General features: G+C 50.1%; 1 pseudogene; it reads right to left on the bottom strand.

Moving 5' to 3' along the window:
- Positions 1-31: 31 nt before the first annotated feature.
- Positions 32-13,958, bottom strand: LOC134149690 (alanine--tRNA ligase, cytoplasmic-like; annotated as a pseudogene).
- Between the last annotated feature and the right edge of the window lie 1,423 nt (positions 13,959-15,381).

Raw genomic sequence — 15,381 nt, 5'->3', positions numbered from 1 at the left:
AGCCAGCGGTACACACGTCAGGCAGCCTTTATTAGCCGAGTTGAACCCCCCCTAGTGCCCCCATCCTCACCTCACTAAGATCTGCAATCTCCTTCTGCACATCCTTGTTGGGAGCTCTCTGGACTTTCACTTTGGCATCCAGGTCAGACAGCAATTTCTTGAGGCTGTCTACTTTCCTGAGGGCCTAGCAGAATAAAATTCAAGTTATGTTTTGCAGAGAGAGTTACCAAGCTGACCTCTGCCCAGAACCATATGCTGCAGTTCCAGACATGGAGACTCCTTGCCATTCCCACACTCAATGGAGAGCACAGTACCAAGCCCGAATAAATTCTGACTCTTACGCCCCCCAAGAGGACTTTAGATCTGCAGCCTATCCTGCAAATCAATTAGAGCTCGCCCTGCAGCCTCCTCTGGGATCCACCCTATGCCCTTCTGCCCACTAACATGACAGCTAGAGCTTAGACTCCTCCAGCTCTCTCCTCCCGCTATGTCATACACAGAGACTTCCAGCACAACCTTCACTGACAGCAACATCCTTTTCTGTGGCTGGGCTGGTGGAGTTCAAGCCAGGAGTCCTTTACGTACTCATAACGACACCCTGTGGCGCTGAGTTATCGCAGTAGAAATACTGGCCAAACTTGACTGAAAGGAACCTCGGTAGAGGGTTACCATGTGTGTGTGCATGCTCCAGTGATTTCCTGCAGTGCACAGATTTCACAGAAGATTATCTCCTGCCTCTCCCTTACCTTTCGAGCTTCAGCACCAGTAACTGCAACTATCCTCCGGATGCCTTTAGCAATTGCTTCTTCTGACACAATCACAAAGGGGCCAGTACAGCTGGAGTTCTGCAAGTGCCTTTGAAAGAACGCAGACACAAACTCACAGGAGACAGTTAAAAATCTCAGCAGGTATCAGCACGGGAACAAAAAAAATTAAAAAAAAATAAAAAAAGGAGATGCAGCAAGAGTGGGGACAGGACTCAACTCAGCCATCAAAAGCCTAAGAGGGAAAAAAGGGTGGCAAAGACTATGCTCCCAGCACTGCCATAGACTGTATGTGTGGGCAAGGACATAGGTGTACAGGCAGTTTCCCTGTCTGCAAAGGCTGATAGGAAACACAGCTTTACTCAGGACAGTGCACTGGGAACGCTGAGGCTTATAATCATTACCTCAAGCTCTCACCCTTCTGTGCCCAGCACACACTACAGCAGACCTTCAGGAACTCAGGATCCACAGGGACTCCTCTTCATCCACTCCACTGCCTTCCACTGCCTGTCCAGATACTCATGTCCCTCCGCAGAACTCAATAGAAGTGGACGAGCCTGCGGGGCCACAGGGGTCAGCCAGCAGCTCTTCCACAGGGATGCCAAGTAAGATCACACAGACAGGATTGGGGTAGGTCTCATCAAAAACAGCCCGCAAGCCTTGGATAGCTTTGGCTGCTGCGAGAATGCAGTCCTTGGCATACACAGTCTGCAGAAGACAGGAAAGGAGTGCAGATAAGAGCTGGTCCTGCCAGCTGTGACCAAAGGCCTGCATTCCCACAGAATTCTGGCTTCCTCTGAAATATCGTAAAAGGAACGTTATGTACCTCACAGGAGTGACAGTTTGTTGAGCTGCAGGGATCCCAAATTGTTTAACAGCTACTCCATCTTCAAGTTTCCTGATACCAGGGCCTGCTCAGACCCTGTGTGCTCCTGCACATTCAGTGATTTCTAACTACAAACTCCCAAGCAGAGCGGAGGGTTCCTTCCACGGTCTGCTCTGAGACAGGGCTTGTGCTGGGCAGAGCAACTCTCTCACATCATAGTGGGTCTGGCTCACATCACCAGCCAGGCCTGAGAAACTACTCTGTCAAGTTCTCCTTGGCTCTCATAGCTAATACGACACTAGAGCAGGCAAGGAATTACTTCATCCCTAGAAAGGCCTCAGAACCAGTGAACAGAGCAAGGTATCAATCAAAATTTTCTTGAGGTCATGCAGATCTGTGCACAATACTGCATCAGTAGCTCAGCAAACTCCTGCTGGGCCAAACTTCCAGCATCCCAGATCATACAAAAACTTGACCCAAGGCATTTTTTCCTAACTACGTCCCTATGTCCCTATCCAGCTGAACATAAAGACTGAACACAGAGAGCCAGTCCATGTGAGAAGAGTCAATGGGAACTGGTGACCAAGGCAAAACTTATCTTTGACCGGAAACATTTTGGGGAATGGCAACAAACATAAACCCATGTTACACTGCACAGTTCAGAAACAGGGAGGAGAAAGCACAGAATGAATGGGGTTCACACCAGATTTCTTCTGAAAACTGGTGCCCCAGTCATCCACTGAGGCTGATTCAGACACTGTGGCAAGCCTATGCCTGGGTCTGCCAGGAAAAGAACAGGATCCTTTCTACAGGATTGCGACAGTGAACTGACTGAGTACCATCCCAGCCCACAAGGTCCTTCTGAACCTGACAGCCATACCCACCTTCGCTTCGTCAATTATCCGGTAGACAATCCCTTCAACTTTCTTGATTTCCTGGGCAGACAAGGCTCCCTTGGCCGTGAAGTCAAACCGCAGCTTGTCTGGTGCCACCAGTGACCGCCTCTGGTCAGTTTCCCCCAGCACTGAGCGCAGGGCAAAGTTGAGGATGTGGGTGGCCGTGTGGTTGCTCATGACTGACCTCCGCCTGGTCTGGGGCAGGAAACCACTGTTAAATAGGGCCTTGCACTGCAGAGTCTCTAGCAAGGGAAGTGCATTTTATGGTGCAGCTTCAAGAGAAACCTGAACTAGCCTGAGGAGACCAGAAACAGCTCATCAAATCCACTGCCCTGGAGCCTTGGCTTAGGGAGTAGCGCATTTCCCATCCAATTTGCACACAGCATTTCCCAGGATGTCCCCTCACTGGGCCTGTCTGGAAAGAGGCCAGGGACAGACCAGGTCACAGACACTGTCTCCCCTCCTCAATAGGTAAAAGCGTTGCAAGATGGTAGCCTTCCTTTTTGCTCCAGAAGAGCCCCTTCAGGGAAGGGAAATGCATTTTGCAGACTTGGGCTTAGCCTAGCGCTCACTCGGCAGGCTGAGCCTGCTACAGCAATGTCTAGACTAGGGCAGCCCACCCAGGCTCTCAGCTGTCATCCCCAAGACAGTGGGGCAGCATACATGTCTCAGCTCCCAGTCATGCCCTGCTACGGACCAGCAAAAGCCAGTGTCCGTAGCTCAGAGCCAGCAGGGTGTTATCTGCCTTGCAGAAGGAAGAAGCCAGATCTCAGGCAGGAGGGCCACTACTCCAGCTCAACTGGAAGAGCCATGCTACTTGCCTGCACCACATGCTGCAGGGAGAGCAGACTCTCATCCCAGAGCAGCACTAATGGAATGAAATGGCTAAAACCTCCCAGAACTGAGAGGTGAAGCCATCTACTATACTGTGTCTTAACTCACCTCATCAATAGACAGATGGACTTGATCTCCTACTTTCAAGCTCCCATACAGAGTTCCTATGTGAAGCACATAGCCCCCTCGGACTTGCACATTCTTCACCATGAACTCTGTTTTCTGTACAAGAAGGGAAAGGCACTCAGTGAGCAGAGGGAGACAGACCAAGGGGGAGACAGACAGTCTAGCCAGAGGCCTTGACTGCAACTGGAAAAGCCTCAGCTGAGGGAAAGCTGGACTGGTGCATATGATATGAGCAAGCTAAGCACCTGCAGGCATAGTATGCAGGCTGCAAAGCAGAGAACTGAATGAAGGACAAGGTGGGGCACAGTTATGGGGCATGGCAGAGCTGAATCAGCTCCCCACTTCATGGCTCAGAAGCACCATGTCCCAGCACCACCACTGCAGGCACCTGCATCCTGGTGACAGCCTAACACTGCAGCATGAAGTTATGAAGTTTAGTGAAGCCTCCCAAGAAGCACACCTGTGCTATGCTGCACCCCCAAGAAGGAAAGCTGTGCAATGTCTGATGCCTGCTATGGACGTGGAATTGCTAGAACTTGTTTGACACCTTCTTCCTCTCTGAATGCACCGGCCCAGGCCCAAGCTCAGACTATGACGGGCTCTCAAGCCCACTCACATCCTCCCTGCTGGCGTCATCCTTGACCATGTAGCCCTCGTCATAGATCTGCCCACTCTGCTCAGCGCAGAAACAAGTGCGTTCCAGTACTATCCCACACTCCTGGCCAGTGGACACTTCCTCCACAAACTTCTCCCTGCGGATGGCTTTCACTGTGGCCACGAGGCTCCCAAAATCTGTCACCGGGAGGACAGGCAGTGTCAGTAGAATAGGAAAACCTGGCAGATACCATGTAGAAGCAGAACTTCATAGCAAAGGCTCCCAGTTATTGCACAAGCTCATGGCAGTTATACACACAAACAGGTGTAAAGAGGAAGAACTAGGACAACATTTAGCTGAGGAAGAGGGAATTTGATTCAATACTTTTCAAGGCAGAGAATGACACTTCTTTCCACACTTTCACAATACAAGCCAGCAGCATGTGTGGCTGTATCAAAGAGCCAAAACCAGCAAGCAGGCCAAGGACACTAACAGATTTAGGAGCATCTGCAAAGTTGTGTGGCACTGGCAACGGGCATGTAGGAAATGCAGACACTGTAGCGTGGAGACAAGAAGCTGCGGGGAAGAGTCCTCTTAGGTCTCTCTGATCAGGTTAGCAGCAACTGATGTGAACAGTCCCTAGAGCAGCCCTTGGACAGTCTGCAATTCTCTTTCTCTGCTCAAGTTATTACAAATGTGCTATTCATGTGCACGCATTTCACCCACTTTCATGCCCCAAGGAAGGTAAACTCAGAGGGGCCCTTGTTGAGGCAAATGCCAGGAAGACCTGACAAAGAAGCTCCTGCCTGTGAGATGTAGGATGAAAGATTTCGCAGAAGAGGATGGTTCTGAGAAGGCTTTCTCATACCATAGGCACCACTTGGATCTGAAGCGTCGCTGCATTTTGGTGAGTCATCAGTCACCTCCAGCCCTCGGGCCCTTAGCTCTTCGATGGCCTAAATGTCCAGCATTAGAAGGTCCTCCCCTCCAGCACCCTTGCCTTGGGATTTGAGCTGCAAGTGACAAGCACAGAAGTTTGAGAGAACCCACTTCAGCACTGGCTTGCACACACCAGCCTAGACACACATCTCTCACACACTCTCACATTCCTAGGATCACCTGGCTCAGAGCTATGCTCTGGGCAAACACCAGCCACCTGGTAGAATGCTCCCACCTCTTCTGGCTTCAGAGCAGGCTGTTCCAGCACTGCCAGCAGGCACTCAAAGCAAGTCTGAGCCCAGCACAGGCAGGTCAAGTACTTGGCCTGCTCATCCATGCTACCCTATATTGCTGTACTGCATGTGTCAGGAGACACATCCAAGCTACAGGCCTGACTGGACGCTCTGCTTCTCAGACAGGGAGACCCAGGACTTCCATGGGAACAAGGGAAGGTGCTCCCAGGACTTCAGTAATTCTGTCTGAAGGCTGAGTTCGAGGCCACAGGCCTCACAACTTTAGTGTACTAACACAGCCTCAGCTACACAGGAAACGCATGTCCCATAGGAAGTCTCGTGGTGTGCTCCGGACTCTCCCATAGGGCACAGAGGTGTGAGTGTACACATAAGAAAGGAGCAGTCTCGTGACCAGAAGCTTAAAGATTGGGAATTCTCCTTGCATCCTCTCAGACCAGTGCCCCCTCGAGCTGTTGTCTACCTGTGTGTTTTTCCGCTCTTCTTCAAAGCCCTCCATATCCACAACAAGGCCCTTCTCCTCTGCAATCAGCCCAGTGAGATCCACAGGAAAACCATAGGTGTCATACAGAAGCCAGGTAGTGTCACCTGCAGAGTGAAAACAGCAGTCAGCACTCCTGTTCCTTGAGCCAATATCCCTTTTCCTGCTCTCAACTGGTTGTCCCACCCAATTGGCTCTGTGCAATGGCAGTCAGTAATTGGCAGGGTAGAAAACAAGTCTCTGGTGAACATGAACACCTGATAAGCTCTTCACTGGCATGCTCAGGGCAGAGAGATCACACTACCATGTTGTGTCTGAGCTGCTGCAGATCTAAGGAAGCGAACACAGACAAAAGAAAAATGGGGTGGCCCTACGCTGAGCAACAGGCTTTTGACTCCAGCTCGCAGCTCCCAGCCCAGCCAAGCCCTGATTCAGCCCCAAATGATAAACATCTTTTGGTGCATCTGGAAAGAAGTCACAGCCTTACCGGGGATGCTTTTACTGTCTCCCAGGCTCTGGATCTTCCCGTCCAGGATGCGACGTCCTCTGGTGAGTGTTTTCAGGAACTGATCCTCTTCTTCGTTGATGATGTCCTTCACCATATCTGGGTCCTTCTTCAGCTCAGGGAAGGCACCTCCCTACACAGCCAAGAGGATTAGCCCTTCAGCATGGTGATCTGCACATGCTAGCACATATAGCAGAGTGAAAAGAGAACTTACCAATGACTGTACCACAACATCAACCAGTGTAGCAAAGAAGCCCCTGGGGGCATTGAGCTTCTCATGGGAGTAGTGCACAGCCCGTTGGAGAATCTGTCTCAGCACATGCCTCGGAGATAGCACAAGCCCTCATGCTAACATTACATCTCTGATTCATGCTCATAAGATCCCTCTGTATCCACCTACCAGCATCCCCTTCCAGGACCAAGAATGCAGGCTTGTTTACCCTCTCTCCATATTTTCTCTCAACTAACTGCTCTCACCAGCAGCAAGCCAGAGGTGAAGTGCCTGGCCTCAGCCCTGTTCCTCAGACTCACTAGGTGCCCAGAACCAGTCCTACGAGTGGTACCCACTGCACAGTGCCCCAGCCCAAATTTCATTACATTTTTGACAGCAGCATTACTGCAAGTGTAGTTCTGTGTCCACCTGTCCATAATGATCCTTTCTGGGGGTTGATACAGTGGGACTGGTACTCACTAGAGCATTCAGACTGACGTGTCTTCATCTTTTGGGGGACTGTGCTGCAGGGCTTTTTGAAGTGTCAAATATACTGTGGCAAACACTCCTCTATCTACTGCTCTAGTGATGCCTTCAAAGACATTTCACAGACTCACAAGACTCCACTCCCCTCAGGAAAGCTGTACTGAACAAAACAGAAGCAGCAGCAGCATGGCAGTTCCCTTCTTACCCTCTGCCAGTGTTGTCAGGTCTGCCCCCATCAGCAAGGGCCAGCGTGATGGTTTGTGCGTGGTCAGCCAGCACACGGTAGGCCATATCTATGCCATCTGCATCATCAGCACCAACCTGTCCCATGTACAGCCTGGCACCAGTGCCCTGTGCAGAGAGAAGGCAATTGGTACAGTGAGGGGGATTAGCACCGTGGCAGAACTGCAGGTGAAGCACCTAACAAGTCAGCCTCATCTCCCCTCCCTTCCCAGGGCTCAGAGACGGCACACTCCTCTTACAAGAAGGTGAGCTGATGTATCCAGGGAAGACAGAGAGCTGCTGGGCTCCACATGGTGCCACAGCCTGCATTTGCAGGGCCAAAGGATGTCCAGGGCCAGAGGGAGGTAGAGTAAAATTGCCACAGCATAAAAAACCCAAGGGAGCAGAGGTAGGGAGAGGGACAGAGTGAACGGAGATCCAAAGAAGAAAACATCTGTTTTGTGCACTGGCTCTTAGATTCCAGCCTGGCATTAACCTGCCCAGGAAAAAGCTTTTCCAATTCTGTCATGTGGGTCCCAACTTCCCTTTTTTAGGGATGTCTCTATCTCTACCCATGAGAAAGACACTGCTGTAATAATGGAGTGGCTGCACATGGTGAAAATCTTGCACCATGGGCCAAGGTCCTCACAGTCAGGCTTCCAGCACATCCACACACAGCAGGAAAACAACAAGAACACACTTGCTTTGCCTAGCCAATGGCTTTAACATATGGAAAGGTGGCCCTCTAGCTCTATCTCTGAAGTTCTGCCCCACATCCTTCTGAGGATCAGGAAGTATCTGAGCTTTCCGTGTTTTCTCCAGTACAATCTGCAGCTGGAGAGCTCTGACACTTCCATAGGAATAAATGTGTATTACACAGAGGGCTCATGACAGTTAGTTCCTGGCACTGGTAACAGCCCTCCCCACCCAGGAAGACAGAGTAATTGCACACTGGTTCTGCAAGTGACCATTCATGGTTTAGGGCAGAGATCTCCTCTCTGCAGGGGATTTCTGCAGATTAGCACAACATGAGGTTCTGGGTAGAAGTCTGAAGGACAAATTCTGTCTCTGAGTCTAGTACTCAGTGGCAACATGTGCTATCTATCATTGGCAAAAGGGTGGCTCTTGGCCAGAGCATCTCCCGCTGTCAGAGATGACCAAGGAGTACATGATTAGGACAGCTCACAGGAAATAGATGGGAAAACTGCACTGCTCATGTCCCTCGTTCTGCCCTGGAAACATAGCTCAAGGTAGCAATCAGTTGGGCCAGCCTGAGTTTCTACCCTCCTCAGCAAGGGACAAATCTGCAGAGCTCACCATAGCTGGGAAAGCAGAGATCTGCAGACACTATCCCTGCCCAATCACCTCCCTACATCTCCCTGAGGGTCCAGGAAATAGGGAAACAGACAAATCTGGGTCAGTCTTCAAGCCCAGACTACCCTGTTCATACCTTCTGTACGGCTTCAAAATAAGGAATGAAAAGGTCAGTGTCGTAGTTGGACATCTTGTTCTGCAGCACAGAAACCAGCCTCTCCAGACCCATCCCAGTGTCAATACTCTTCTTGGGAAGAGGTTTCAGACTCCCATCAGCTTCCCTGTCCAAACCCAAAAGGAAAGACAAGCCATTATAGACAGAACCACTGCAGAGACATGCCCATCTCTCCTCTCCGTGAGATTCTGTTGCATAAGATTTAAGAAACAGGCCCATACACAAATCACACACAGGGGAACTGTGATAAAATATAATTAACAAGTACCTCAACAACAACCTAGACCCAGATCAGGATGGCATCTCTTTCCCACTTAACCCCTACTAGTGAGCTGAGGAATCATTCCTAATTTGCCCTCAAAACCAGGTATAACCAACCTCTTCTGTTCAAGCTGGCTGGGGGACAGAACATTGCAAAGTGCACAGCTTCTGGAAAAAAAGGAATGGTCAGCAGTCCCAAACCTGTTGACCTCAAGACCCTGATGGGAGACAGGGAGACACTGAAGGGTGACCCTGCAGGACTGAATGAAGAGCAAGGCTCATATGGATTCTCCCTCGGTCAATGCCCAACCTCCAAGCGCCACAACTCCTCTAACTTCTCAGTGGTGCAATACCAAAGTTCAAAAGCTTTCTACAAGGCTTAAATTGCTGAAGGTGTTTGTAGGTACAGGAATGAGGCTGTAGCAAACAGCAAAGCAGTAAAGAGACATCTGAGTCAGAGGGCCGAGAAAGTGGCCAAACTGCTAAGGTGGGGTTAAGGCTGACAGGAGAGATGGCTTGTGGTTAATGGGACTCTACATGTCTAACGAGGAACAGCATGGATAAATGCAAGTCCCAGGACTCATAGTTCAGCTGTGCTCTCCATTCAGCAGCTCAGAAGAAAAATGGGCAGAACGGTCAAAAATGTGGTCTTGTGCTAGGAGCCATCACTAACTACACAGCCTGAGTAAACTCCCATGCAAAACTGGAGCCACCTGGAAATGCAGGTCTCACCCACCTGTTGAACTGTATGAACACCAGGTTCCAGATTTCCAGGACATTGAGGTCATCCTGATTGACCAGGTGCGAGGCATCTCTGTCCCCAATCCGGTCATAGTGGATCTCGCTGCAAGGCCCTGCAAGGGCCGCAGGGGCCTGTGTCTCCCATTTCCCAGAAGTTATCCTTCATATTGCCAGGCAGAATCCTACTCTCAGCCAGCCTGTAATAAGAAACTCCTGTTGAACAACAGAGACTCATGGCAAGGCAGGAATTCCCTGAATTGAGGACTATATCAAAGAGATTTCAGTTCAGCAATTCCCTGAATGGGCAGAAGAGTGGTCAGGGTCCTGTGACAGACCAAGCCAAGAGCTTACGATCCTCTCACGATCCTACCACCCAGATTCCTTGCTGAGTAGGCAGAGGCCTACAGAACTTCTCAGTGAAGCCTCAGTCAGGAACAAAGGGGGCTATCTCACTTTAATGCATGCTAGGCAGGTTTTACCCCACAGTCTAGATCTGTGTCATGGGGTTCATAACAGGTTTCACAGGGGGCAACAGCCACAATACCAAAGGCATTTCATTGCTACATCAAATTTTGGCATACTCACAGCTTGACTGCTAAGTGCAGTTCTGGTTTCCACATCTCAAGGAGGGTGAGGCAGAGGCAGAGAAAGAACAGAAGAGGGCAACTAAAACTGCCTAGGGGTAGAACTTCTGCTTTACAAAGAGAAGCTAGAAATAGTAAGAGTCTTCAGTTTGGAGGGGAGGAGGTTGAGGGTGGACTATGACTGAGAGTTACAAAAATCCAACAGGCTCAAAGTAGGATCAGATATACTTTAGAGGTGCAGGTCCCTACAACATAAACAGAATAGAAGGGTATCCCTCTGTACTGAGAGCACCCGCAGAAGATCTGTTGAAGAGTCAGTGACTGGCAGAGTAGCAGGCCCAGCGTGTGAAACTACACATTGACCAAATTCCCATCATGCCCAGGCATGCTCATTCCATTTTGTCAACAATGTCTAGCTGCTTCCCGGCCAGCAGCTACTCAGGCTTAGCAAAGCAGAGACAAGGGAACAGTTCTAGTAGACTAAGAAGCCCTTAGGATACAAGTGGAGTCCTGTCTGGGCGTCCCACTCGTGTGTCTGACCCATGCCTCTGGCAGCCTCCCATCAGTGACTCCTCTGTGCGATTCCCAGGGCTTCCCGTGCAGTTTGGAGCGTTAAGTCCTTTATTAAATCTATCCTGTTTAACCCCTCATGAACTCTGAGTGTCACCAGTAGCCAACCCTTCCTTGCCTGCCTTGTGGTCACACGCTCTATTGTCCTTAATCCAACAACTGCAGATGCTGGAAATGGATGAGGAAAAGAGTGCAGACCACAGCCAGGCCCACCTGTCCTTTTTGAATAGCTTCTCCTCCTCCTGCTGTCAGAGACAACACACTGCACTGAAAAGACTGTTGGTCTGATCTAGCAGGGCACTTATGTTCTTAAGCTTATACAAGAAATTTTGAATTGGAAGATCTAGGGTACAGGTCTTGGCCTCTTCCATCTAACACTAGTGCTTCCCTTTGGCTTTGCAGTTCTACCACCCTGCAAACATTATTTGTGATATGCCAGATATGCCTGTTACTCTGCCACATAAGGCATGCCACCTTTCTCTGAACAAAGGCAGACAGTTGCATAAATTGTGAAAAATTAAAGATTTCCTGATGCAAAGGAGCGCCTGTCAACACAAAGCTGTACTTTTGAGTGCTGGAGACAGGTCCCAGATGCCTTCCTTGGTTTAGACTTCCTCTCAGTTCAAACCCACCTTCCTCAACAGTATTGACCTCTTGCATCTGCTGGCTAAACTGGGTAGAACTACCAAAACTTAGAAGTGCACTCACACTTGGGCAAGCAGGACCAGAGACGTCTGTCCCCCTCAAGCCACAAAAGAAGCCTCCAGTGCTGCCTAGCTGACACCTTCCCTATTGCTTATCAAAACATGCAGCTTCCTTGATTGTAGGACCTTACCCCAAATCCAGCCAGATCTGCTTGCACTCCAGGTCTGGTTGCAACCCTGCAGCTTCATTTCCACCAAAGTAAGTAACATAGAGTCTTTCAATAGGGATGCCAAACTCCTTGGTGAGAAGGTCCAGAGCCAGCTTGCAAGCAAGCTCCTGTAGAAGGAAAGATGAAGTAAGCAAGTAAAAGGAAGCTTCTCTTCAACATGCAACACCTGCCCATGCAGAATATCAGCTGCTGTACTCACTAGCTGACTACAGTCTACCCAGGGAGTCTCTCAAACATGCAGAAACCTTCTATGCCTGACTTAGGGTCATTCAGAAGATCAGGAAACTAGTCTCCACACAACATTTCAGCCAAGTCTCTCCAGACGTCTCCTTGTGCTATTAGGTCTACCAGACAGAAGCTGGACCAGAACAGCTCTCCACAGAGGAAACAGTCAAGATTTTACAGACTTTTGTTATAAGAAATATGCAAACTAATATATGTAACGCACAAGGTACACAGAACATCTCATATGGCTTTCCAAATGCAGTCAAATTAGCCCCTAGAAGGTTCTCTGCCTAAAAAAAACCCTTTGAAATCTGCTGTTATACTGTATTCTTAACATCCCTTTTGTGAAGTTGAACCCTCCTCTAGCAAGAAGCTTGGGCAAGGACATCATTATGTTATGATCACTCCTCTTTGAGGTCATAGTCAGAGCATACGCAACTTTCCATGGCTACAGCCAATAAAACCTCTACCTGAAGACACCAAACCAGCAGTGAGAATATAAGCACCTTTGTAAACACTAAGAGACTAATCTCAAAACATCCTGCAGTGTGGGGTTTTTACTCCATGTTCATCTATTCCAAAGGAGCACAACATGCCTTGGGAACCTTTGGAACTAGTCTTGAGTAGAGATCTTTTCTTTCCTCTTGGTACATTTGTAGACAAACACTTTGCTGAAATCATGGAGATGGGCAACTTTGCGCAAAAGATTCAGAGCTGCCAGTTTTACCTTGAAATAATCCCCAAAGGACCAGGACCCCAACATCTCGAAGTATGTGTGGCAGTAGACATCCTTTCCCACATCATCCAGGTCATTGTGCTTGCCTCCAGCTCAGACGCACTTCTGAGTGCTAGTAGCTCTGTTCAGTTTAGCGAGTGGGTGTGAGGGGTCAATAGTATTGAGGAAGATGGGTTTGAACTGAGAGGAAAAAGAAGAAAGAAATCTAAATGAAGGAAAAATATCAAAAGCTCACTTTCAAACGTTGCTAGCAAAAGCAAGGCAATGAGTTTTATCCACCTGGTGATATGCCACCAGCCTGGACATACCTGAAGTAGCATTCAGAAACATCAAGGCTGCTGTCTAAAACATGGAAGGAGGAGTAAAACTGGCCATAACTCAGCACATGTACATGTTCCTGGAGCACATCAAGCCCCAGGACTTCCAAAGGGACTGAAAGCAGCCAGATTCCCAGCTGGCAATATAGTTAGCAAAAACTGTGTGCTGATCTCCTGCAGAGCACTTTCAGTAGCCCAGCCCCAACCACTCATTAATATAGTTATTAGTCATTTGTGCCAGGATTCTTCATGCACCTATTTGCAGCACCAGCTGTGGTCCAAAGGGTCAAGGAAGGGATACTGGCAGTGCTCCCATGGCTGCACAGTCAACCCAGCAGACTCAGGAACTTCTCCTAATGTTTCTACCAACTCTGCAATAGAGCAGGGGACTCCAGGAGATGCACCAGCTACCTCTTTATAACAAAGTGATGAAAGGGGATTGTGAAAACAGCAACGACTTTCCAACAATCCATGGGAGAGACTGTAGTTTGTTTGAAAACCCTGTCTTCAGGATATAAAGGGACAAAGCTTAACCTCACTAAAATGAAATCAGAGGAATGTGACCAAGCTCAGCCCAGAGACCAGCCACTAAAATATGAAGAGAAAACTGAATTCCCTGCAAATTGAAGTGTTTACAGAGCTAGTCACACCTGGAGCAGGCGTTTATCCAAGAGGAGAAAGGCAAATGCATTGCCATCTAAGAGGCTACAAGAGGCTTTAGACTGCACCTAGAGCTTGACAAACTATTGGTAAGTTCAGGCATCCCGGAGGAGCTTATTAAAAAGGGGAGGGCATTCCAAAAGCTCTGCAGACAGCTTCATAGATTTCAGCTGCTACAGGCAATGTCCATAAGAACCACAGTACCAGAGTGCGAATCCTACCTAATTCATGCCAGCATTGGCAAAAAGCAGTGTGGGATCAGCCAGGGGTATTGTAGAAGAAGAGTGCACATAAGTGTGCTTGTTTTCCTTGAAGAAGTCAATAAATCGTTGCCTGATCTGGCTAGCTGTTAGTGTGACTTCCATCTTAAAACTGCAAGCCACAGCTGTCAAAAGCAAGTGCAAGGGAAAGCAGCCAGGCCTTGGTGCAATCTGAGGGGACAGCAAAGAACAAGGCTCTTACATCAAGACATCACGTTGTCAACTCAAGCACTAACATCAGGATCACTGCCTTTATCTCTTAAAAGGGTTTCCTCACATTAACAATTACTTTCACCAACTCCCCAGTTTAATCATCAGTCCGTCCCAAATGGTGCTGATCCAAAACCTACCCCCTCCAACCTCCCAGATGTCTGCAGTTCTAGCTCTAGTTACCTGTTTTTTGAAACCATGTATTTGAAGATACCAAGTTCACGTGGATACTGAACCGTTAGAGACTGTGTCTGCCTTGCCCTATCTCTGGGGAGAACTGCTAAGTCCTACAACCATTCGAGGTGAATAAATCATAGGATCGTAGAATGGCTGCAGTTGGAAAGGTCCTCTGGAGATCTCCTGCTCCAACCCACCTGCTCCAAGCTGGGTCAGCTGTAAGGATGCCTGGAAATCACCCCTGCAAGCAGTCACATTACTTTACCCACACCAGTGAGAGAAGACCAGCTCCTGTATATTGTACCTGGTACTTAGCATTGTCCTTGGCCTCCAAGAGAGGCGGGAAGAAAAGCCTTTCCCAGCGGCTCCAGTACCAGCGGTGCCGTTGCCTCCACCCTCTCACCACCGTCCCCCTCGCAGGGAACCTTCCACCGGCCCTCACCATTCTGGGAGGCAAAGAGAGGTTGCGGGGGCAAGCCCAAATGCTGACAGCCCCCCAAGCTGCCCAAAGCCCTGGCAGAGGTCCCGCAGGCCGTCGCAGTCGCTCCGGCCCCCACATCCGCCATGGCTGCTGACAGAGGCAGGCTCCCGGCACACTTTGCGGTGGGCTCGCGCCCAGCAGCGCTGCGCAGGCTGCGAACGCCTTGCCGCCAGCATCCAGTCTGGTGCGGCACCCCCCAGCCCCCTACCTGCACGGCCGCCACCGCAGCCCCTCGCTCTGCACCACGCACGGTGCCGCAAGAGCCGCCCCGCCCCTGTCGACGGCACCGGGCACCCCTCTCCGATTGGCTGTCGTCATCATCGTCGCTCAGGATAAGCCCCGCCCCCTTTGCCAGGCCGAGGGGCGGGGCGGCAGCTGGCTGATGCAATGGCGGGACATGAGGTCACGTGACACGGCTGGGCGGAAGCTGGGAGAAGCTGGGCAGGGCACGGCCATTTGAGGACCTGCGGCCCCTCTGTAGAGCGCTGCTAGTGGCGCTGGGCGGGCAGCGCCGCGCATGCTCTCTGCGCATGCTCTCTGCGCATGCTCTCTGCGGGCGCTGTGATCCCGCCTTACGACAAGGCCTCGGGGAGCTCAGCACGGGCTCGCTCTGGTGCGCAGGCCTGAGGTGCTGGTGTCTGAGGGGCGACAGGCTGCTAG

This window comes from Rhea pennata, chromosome 21 (assembly GCF_028389875.1).
Source record: "Rhea pennata isolate bPtePen1 chromosome 21, bPtePen1.pri, whole genome shotgun sequence".
Lineage (NCBI taxonomy): Eukaryota > Metazoa > Chordata > Aves > Rheiformes > Rheidae > Rhea > Rhea pennata.
Note: the sequence above shows the minus strand (reverse complement) of the source record. Positions and strands in the feature narration are given on the sequence as shown.